We start from the raw sequence: 9,766 nt of genomic DNA on the forward strand, positions 1-9,766 counted from the left end.
TCTAACTATGTTCTACAATCTGTCCCATTGTACCCGTTGGTAGCTTCATCACTTTGGAGACAACCTATCCCTATTGGATAGACTCCCTCGTAATGGACTTATACAATGGGAAGTCAGATTCTCACCTATCCCTAATACAGGATATATGGGGGCGATGTTGAGTGGTGGATGCTTAGTTGGGTTTCAGTCTTCAACTTCTCGATTATTGTGAACATAAAAACTATTAATACTGGGAATCTTTGGGCCATACCATCCATGGGTCACTGGACTGTAACAGCCTTGTTCTTCCTTCCTTCCTTTTGCACAACTTTTTCACAGCTCAGAAACCTATTTTTACTATCTCATTTGAAATCCATATTCTTTGAGTCAGGATCAGCAGTCACACAAGGGGGAACAAGTAACACCATCCTTTCATGTCTCAAGAGTCAACACTTTCTTGCAATGACTGGCGTACATCCAATTAGGCTTTCCTTTAAGCTTCACTAATGTGCTTGCGGTCAACACTCGGAATGGACCATCAAAACAGGGTTTGAGGACTTTTCTAACGTGTCTTTTTACCACCACCCAATCTCCAGACACGAGTGGGTGGGTTCCTGGTACTTTATCAGGATCTGGAAGTGAAGCAAAAACTCAAGAATGTATTTTAGTCAAATGCTTGTGCAAACTGATCATATAATCTGACAGCCATTTTGCATCTGGAGCTGCTGTTTGAAATACTATCCTCTCCCAAAAAGGACCTTATAGGGATTAAAGAGGGATACCAGCCGGCACTCTGTCCATGGCTTACCAGTCTCTGCCATAGCTTTTTGAATCTTTAACTTTAGTGTCCCATTCAGTTCCTTTTTCTTCCTACCCTACCGCTGCTTTTTAGATGGTACAAAGCATGTAAGGCCTGTTCTACACCCAAAACCTTCATCATCTCCTGCATCGCTTCACCTGTGAAGTGAACATCTCTGTCACTTTCAATGGTCTTAGGTACACCATACCTGTATACAACTTCGGCCATTATCTTCTACCGGGTATGCTTCTGGCCATCCTGAAAACAAGTCATCAAACACCAATACATACTCATACACGTCCACCTTGGGTAGTTGAAGGTAGTCTGCAAGCATTGAAACAGATACAAAGGGCAAGACGTGTGTTTATGGGGTACCTTAACCACCTTGCCCATGTTGTTCTGGGCACAAATCATACATTCTTGAGAATATCTGGCTGCTACAGTGCTGAACCATGGGGCGTACCATGTACTAAATCACACAAAGCAGTTTTTTTTTTTTTAATGGTGCGTCACACCATGGGTTACGTGTGCCATCGTGGATTAGAGGGACATGGGAAGGCAGAGTTTCCTTTGGAACTGTATTAGGCCTTCCTCATTTGCAGTACTTCCTTTTAACATCCACTAGTCCCTTTCCTCCTTTCCCACCTGGTTCTGTAAGGTCTTAAGAACTTCCAGGGAGACAGGAGGAGTTATTTCAGGGACCTGACCCGGCCTAGGCAATTTTGCAGCCATTGTTGCTGGTCTGCCTTGCCTTTTACAGTATAGTAAGACAAGATACTTTTTCCAGAAGATCCATTTCTCCCCAGAGCATCTCATGCTAATTATAAGCTATTATAAAACAGAGAAAGGACCTCCTTCTAACATCTTCATTCTACCCTGCTCAATAGAGAACAGACTAGATTACTGACTCCAGATGGAGGACCTCCTTCTAACATCTTCAGTCTACCCTGATCAATAGAGAACAGACTAGATTACTGACTCCAGATGGAGAACCTCCTTCTAACATCTCCATTCTACCCTGCTCAATAGAGAACAGACTAGATTACTGACTCCAGATGGAGAACCTCCTTCTAACATCTCCATTCTACCCTAAACAATAGAGAACAGACTAGATTACTGACTCCAGATGGAGAACCTCCTTCTAACATCTCCATTCTACCCTGATGAATATAGAACAGACTAGATTACTGACTCCAAATGGAGGACGTCCTTCTAACATCTCCATTCTACCCTGATCAATAGAGAACAGACTAGATTACTGACTCCAGATGGAGGACCTCCTTCTAACATCTTCATTCTACCCTGATCAATAGAGAACAGACTAGATTACTGACTCCAGATGGAGAACCTCCTTCTAACATCTCCATTCTACCCTGCTCAATAGAGAACAGACTAGATTACTGACTCCAGATGGAGAACCTCCTTCTAACGTCTCCATTCTACCCTGATGAATATAGAACAGACTAGATTACTGACTCCAAATGGAGGACGTCCTTCTAACATCTCCATTCTACCCTGATCAATAGAGAACAGACTAGATTACTGACTCCAGATGGATGACCTCCTCCTAACATATCCATCCTGCCCTGATCAATATAGAACAGACTAGATTACTGACTCCAGATGGAGAACCTCCTCCTAACATATCCATCCTGCCCTGATCAATAGAGAACAGACTAGATTACTGACTCCAGATGGAGAACCTCCTTCTAACATCTCCATTCTACCCTGCTCAATAGAGAACAGACTAGATTACTGACTCCAGATGGAGAACCTCCTTCTAACATCTCCATTCTACCCTGATAAATAGAGAACAGACTAGATTACGGACTCCAGATGGAGGACCTCCTCCTAACATCTCCATTCTACCCTGTTCAATAGAGAACAGACTAGATTACTGACTCCAGATGGAGAACCTCCTTCTAACATCTCCATTCTACCCTGTTCAATAGAGAACAGACTAGATTACTGACTCCAGATGGAGAACCTCCTTCTAACATCTCCATTCTACCCTGATCAATAGAGAACAGACTAGATTACTGACTCCAGATGGAGAACCTCCTTCTAACATCTCCGTTCTAACCTGATCAATAGAGAACAGACTAGATTACTGACTCCAGATGGAGAACCTCCTTCTAACATCTCCATTCTACCCTGATCAATAGAGAACAGACTAGATTACTGACTCCAGATGGAGGACCTCCTCCTAACATATCCATCCTACCCTGATCAATAGAGAACAGACTAGATTACTGACTCCAGATGGAGGACCTCCTCCTAACATATCCATCCTGCCCTGATCAATAGAGAACAGACTAGATTACTGACTCCAGATGGAGGACCTCCTCCTAACATATCCATCCTACCCTGATCAATAGAGAACAGACTAGATTACTGACTCCAGATGGAGGACCTCCTTCTAACATATCCATCCTGCCCTGATCAATAGAGAACAGACTAGATTACTGACTCCAGATGGAGGACCTCCTTCTAACATCTCCATTCTACCCTGATCAATAGACAACAGACTAGATTACTGACTCCAGATGGAGGACCTCCTCCTAACATATCCATCCTGCCCTGATCAATAGAGAACAGACTAGATTACTGACTCCAGATGGAGGACCTCCTTCTAACATATCCATCCTGCCCTGATCAATAGAGAACAGACTAGATTACTGACTCCAGATGGAGGACCTCCTCCTAACATATCCATCCTGCCCTGATCAATAGAGAACAGACTAGATTACTGACTCCAGAGGGAGGACCTCCTCCTAACATATCCATCCTACCCTGATGAATAGAGAACAGACTAGATTACTGACTCCAGAGGGAGGACCTCCTCCTAACATCTCCAATCGACTCTGCTCAATAGAGGAGAGACAAGATTACTAATTTCAGAGGGATGACCTCCTCCTAACATCTCCATTTGCAGTGGCCGGGTTTGGGGTGGCCCCAATGCTACGCTGGGTCCCCTGGACACCGACAAAGTGTCACCATGTGTTGCTGCTCTCCGGAAGGGATGGTAAGGTGTCTCTTTTCAGAACGCTGGTACCCTGGTCCAAGGTTGGTGACCCATTGTCTGTGGCTCAGTATCCCCATCTCAGCGTCTTCTTCTGGTCACTCAGTAGTCTGGCAGAGTCTCCCCTCCAAGCACTGATCCCTAACTTCAGCACACTAGGGGCTCTGACTGCTCTCCTTATATACCATTTATAGCTAGATTAGAACCTTCTAGTGGGAGGGGTGGAGTGGAGAAACTCAGCACAAACAGATACAATGTTACACTTCCCGTCTGGTATAGAATTACATTACAGCTTCGGTGATACTCGATGGTAATGACACAGCAGGATTTCCAGACAAAAACAAGTTTCCAGACATAAGCAGTGGCGTAACTATCAGGGAAGCAGGAGAAGCGACTGCTTCGGGGCCCGAGCTCAGAAGGGGCCCCAGAGCAGTACTGTAACCGGGCCCGTGTGGTAGGGGGCCTGTGGCCCTCACTACCAGCCCCTGCTGCGAAATCGCTCCTCCAACTGCATCCTCCGTTCCATCTGCAAAGTTTCCTTTACTCTCCCGACTTCTGTAGCAGGTAGCCAATGAGCTGCAGAGCTGGTGGTGACGGGTCCTGCTGCAGCCCCGCGGTCCGGCACATAGGGAGACTCCTCCTCCGAGCCTGCTCCTGGTCAGAGGAGCCGACATTGCAGTAAGAACTGCTGCCCCCCCTTCCCTGTGGCTAGCTGGTGCCCTGTTAACCCTTACCCTCTTATTTACACAGCTGCTGGTGTTTAAACAGCCAGAGCTGGTGGAGATGATGCAGCTATGTAGTCGGGACCGGGGTCGGAGGGTGAGGGTTGTCAGGAGAGGCAGTGTTACTAGCTGCAGGACTGCCCTTCACTGCATGATGGAGCCCCAGGACTGCTGCATAAAAGTGAGTGTATGTGTGATGTGTACTATGTGCCTGTATGTAATAACATGTGTGATGTGTACTATGTGCCTGTATGTAATAACATGTGTGATGTGTACTATGTGCCTGTATGTAATAACATGTGTGATGTGTACTATGTGTCTGTATGTAATAACATGTGTGATGTGTACTATGTGTCTGTATGTAATAACATGTGTGATGTGTACTATGTGTCTGTATGTAATAACATGTGTGATGTGTACTATGTGCCTGTATGTAATAACATGTGTGATGTGTACTATGTGTCTGTATGTAATAACATGTGTGATGTGTACTATGTGCCTGTATGTAATAACATGTGTGATGTGTACTATGTGCCTGTATGTAATAACATGTGTGATGTGTACTATGTGTCTGTATGTAATAACATGTGTGATGTGTACTATGTGTCTGTATGTAATAACATGTGTGATGTGTACTATGTGTCTGTATGTAATAACATGTGTGATGTGTACTATGTGCCTGTATGTAATAACATGTGTGATGTGTACTATGTGTCTGTATGTAATAACATGTGTGATGTGTACTATGTGCCTGTATGTAATAACATGTGTGATGTGTACTATGTGTCTGTATGTAATAACATGTGTGATGTGTACTATGTGCCTGTATGTAATAACATGTGTGATGTGTACTATGTGCATGTATGTAATAACATGTGTGATGTGTACTATGTGTCTGTATGTAATAACATGTGTGATGTGTACTATGTGCCTGTATGTAATAACATGTGTGATGTGTACTATGTGTCTGTATGTAATAACATGTGTGATGTGTACTATGTGCCTGTATGTAATAACATGTGTGATGTGTACTATGTGTCTGTATGTAATAACATGTGTGATGTGTACTATGTGTCTGTATGTAATAACATGTGTGATGTGTACTATGTGTCTGTATGTAATAACATGTGCGATGTGTACTATGTGCATGTATGTAATAACATGTGTGATGTGTACTATGTGTCTGTATGTAATAACATGTGTGATGTGTACTATGTGTCTGTATGTAATAACATGTGTGATGTGTACTATGTGTCTGTATGTAATAACATGTGTGATGTGTACTATGTGCATGTATGTAATAACATGTGTGATGTGTACTATGTGTCTGTATGTAATAACATGTGTGATGTGTACTATGTGTCTGTATGTAATAACATGTGTGATGTGTGCTATGTGTCTGTATGTAATAACATGTGTGATGTGTGAAGTGAGCGCATGAGAGTGTCTGACATGTGACGCTAAGGCTCTGCCCTCGCCCCCCCCGGCACGCTGGCTGCTCAAACTATTCGCTGAGCCCGCCGTGAGTTGCCTTGCGGTGCGATGGCACCTGGGACCGCTCGAGCCCGTCTAAGCCTGCCCCTGACACTGACACCTGCCCCTGACACTGACACCTGCCCCTGACACTGATACCTGCCCCTGACACCTGCCCCTGACACTGACACCTGCCCCTGACACTGACACCTGCCCCTGCCCCTGACACCTGCCCCTGACACCTGCCCCTGACACCTGCCCCTGACACTGACACCTGCCCCTGACACTGACACCTGCCCCTGACACTGACACCTGCCCCTGACACTGACACCTGCCCCTGACACTGACACCTGCCCCTGACACTGACACCTGCCCCTGACACTGACACCTGCCCCTGACACTGACACCTGCCCCTGACACCTGCCCCTGCCCCTGACGCCTGCCCCTGACACTGACGCCTGCCCCTGACACTGACGCCTGCCCCTGACACTGACGCCTGCCCCTGACACTCATGCCTGCCCCTGACACTGATACCTGACCCTGACACTGATACCTGCCCCTGACACTGATACCTGCCCCTGACACTGATACCTGCCCCTGACACTGATACCTGCCCCTGACACCTGCCCCTGACACTGATACCTGCCCCTGACACCTGCCCCTGACACTGATACCTGCCCCTGACACTGACACCTGCCCCTGACACTGACACCTGCCCCTGACACTGATACCTGCCCCTGACACTGACACCTGCCCCTGACACTGACACCTGCCCCTGACACTGACACCTGCCCCTGACACTGACACCTGCCCCTGACACTGACACCTGCCCCTGACACTGACACCTGCCCCTGACACTGACACCTGCCCCTGACACCTGCCCCTGACACTGACACCTGCCCCTGACACTGATACCTGCCCCTGACACTGACACCTGCCCCTGACACTGACACCTGCCCCTGACACTGACACCTGCCCCTGACACTGATACCTGCCCCTTACACTGACACCTGCCCCTGACACTGATACCTGCCCCTGACACTGACACCTGCCCCTGACACTGACACCTGCCCCTGACACTGACACCTGCCCCTGACACTTGCCCCTGACACTGATACCTGCCCCTGACACTGATACCTGCCCCTGACACCTGCCCCTGACACTGACACCTGCCCCTGACACTGACACCTGCCCCTGACACTGACACCTGCCCCTTACACTGACACCTGCCCCTGACACTGACACCTGCCCCTGACACTGACACCTGCCCCTGACACTGACACCTGCCCCTGACACTGACACCTGCCCCTGACACCTGCCCCTGACACTGATACCTGCCCCTGACACTGATACCTGCCCCTGCCCCTGACACCTGCCCCTGCCCCTGACACCTGCCCCTGACACTGACACCTGCCCCTGACACTGACACCTGCCCCTGTCTGCGGCCGCCGGGAGTTGTCGGGTGGTGCCTGGATGTTGCGGCAGTATTGAGGAGTGGAGAGGGCCGCCATGACCTGGAGGATATGGGTTAGCCCCTGACACCTGCCCCTGACACCTGCCCCTGACACTGATACCTGCCCCTGACACTGATACCTGCCCCTGCCCCTGACACCTGCCCCTGACACTGACACCTGCCCCTGACACTGACACCTGCCCCTGACACCTGCCCCTGACACTGATACCTGCCCCTGACACTGACACCTGCCCCTGACACTGACACCTGCCCCTGACACTGACACCTGCCCCTGACACTGATACCTGCCCCTTACACTGACACCTGCCCCTGCCCCTGACACCTGCCCCTGACACTGACACCTGCCCCTGACACTGATACCTGCCCCTGACACTGACACCTGCCCCTGACACTGACACCTGCCCCTGACACTGACACCTGCCCCTTACACTGACACCTGCCCCTGACACTGATACCTGCCCCTGACACTGACACCTGCCCCTGACACTGACACCTGCCCCTGACACTTGCCCCTGACACTGATACCTGCCCCTGACACTGATACCTGCCCCTGACACCTGCCCCTGACACTGACACCTGCCCCTGACACTGAAACCTGCCCCTGACACTGACACCTGCCCCTTACACTGACACCTGCCCCTGACACCTGCCCCTGACACTGACACCTGCCCCTGACACTGACACCTGCCCCTGACACTGACACCTGCCCCTGACACTGACACCTGCCCCTGACACCTGCCCCTGACACTGATACCTGCCCCTGACACTGATACCTGCCCCTGCCCCTGACACCTGCCCCTGCCCCTGACACCTGCCCCTGACACTGACACCTGCCCCTGACACTGACACCTGCCCCTGACACTGACACCTGCCCCTGACACTGATACCTGCCCCTGACACTGATACCTGCCCCTGACACTGACACCTGCCCCTGTCTGCGACCGCCGGGAGTTGTCGGGTGGTGCCTGGATGTTGCGGCAGTATTGAGGAGTGGAGAGGGCCGCCATGACCTGGAGGATATGGGGCGCATGAAGTTGTGTACATGGTCCAGGGGTGATAAAGTGGAATCTCCAGGTTTGCATAAGGCGTGCAGAGGTGGTCTGTCCCCTCTCCCCATGGACTGGATTTAGTGCTCCTGTTTATTCCCGTTGCTGGTGAATAAAATAATGCCAGGCATATCCTAAGACGGGGGTGAAGAACCTGAAGGAAGAAAATTGTAGTGAATACTGAGGGGCTGGCAAGTAGAGTCCGGTGTAGAATTGAGGGGGGTTGGGAGTCCTGTTAAAGCTGGAATGAGTAATAATCAGGGGGGAGGAGCGACTTTATTAGCGTTTCTATTGATACTCCTGGTTTGTCCGTGAGTAATCCTCTGAAAGAAAGAAAAAGGAGAAAGGAAAAGAAAAAAGAAAGAGGAAAGACATTTCTCTGCAGGACTAGACCCTATAATCTTTTAACACCTCTTAAAAATCCTGGACCCAACGGGGACTGAAGATTAATGACTAATGCACTTTTGTGTTCCTTTTTTTCCTGGAAAAGCGGACATCACCTCCGCTGACTGCACTGTGTATTTGCGCCTAACTGTGGCGCTCTCTGGTAGCTGCTAGCTCTGGTCTCTCCCTGGTGTAAACTTCTGTTCCGTGTAACATCTGACCCTTCTAACATTTCCATCCCTAACCCCCCCCCGGACTAAATCAGGACTAATGACTATTACTGTTACCTTCAGCGCCATTGAACTCTATTTTACGTTGAAAAATTACAGGTTTTTCTTGAGATAACTCTGAGTGTCCTTGCGGAAAACAAGGATAACACTTATAACCCAGTTGTTGGGTTTTGTTTTGCGCTACCCCTATCGCCTCTTGTTTTTCTCTTTTTTCTTTTTTTTTTTTTAACTGTCACCATTTTGTCATTTCCTTTTTTTCAGTGGTTTGTGGTGGGTAGAAAGGTAGCAAGGAGGAAGGTAGGTGGGGGAGATAAGGGGAATCCAAAATGCCACCCAAGAAAGGCCCTACGGGCGGCAGTAGCAGGAGATCAGTAACAGGGCTAGAGAGTGGGCCCAAACAGCAGGGGTTAAATACATATTTAGCTCCAGGTTTTAGATCCCACAGAAGGAGAGAACGATAGAACCGGGGTCCCATGGTTTGGTCCCCACAGAATGAGAGAACGATAGAACCGGGGTCCCATGGTTTGGTCCCCACAGAAGGAGAGAACGATAGAACCGGGGTCCCATGGTTTGGTCCCCACAGAAGGAGAGAACGATAGAACCGGGGTCCCATGGTTTGGTCCCCACAGAATGAGAG

The sequence above is a fragment of the Bufo bufo genome, chromosome 3 (assembly GCF_905171765.1).
Source record: "Bufo bufo chromosome 3, aBufBuf1.1, whole genome shotgun sequence".
Lineage (NCBI taxonomy): Eukaryota > Metazoa > Chordata > Amphibia > Anura > Bufonidae > Bufo > Bufo bufo.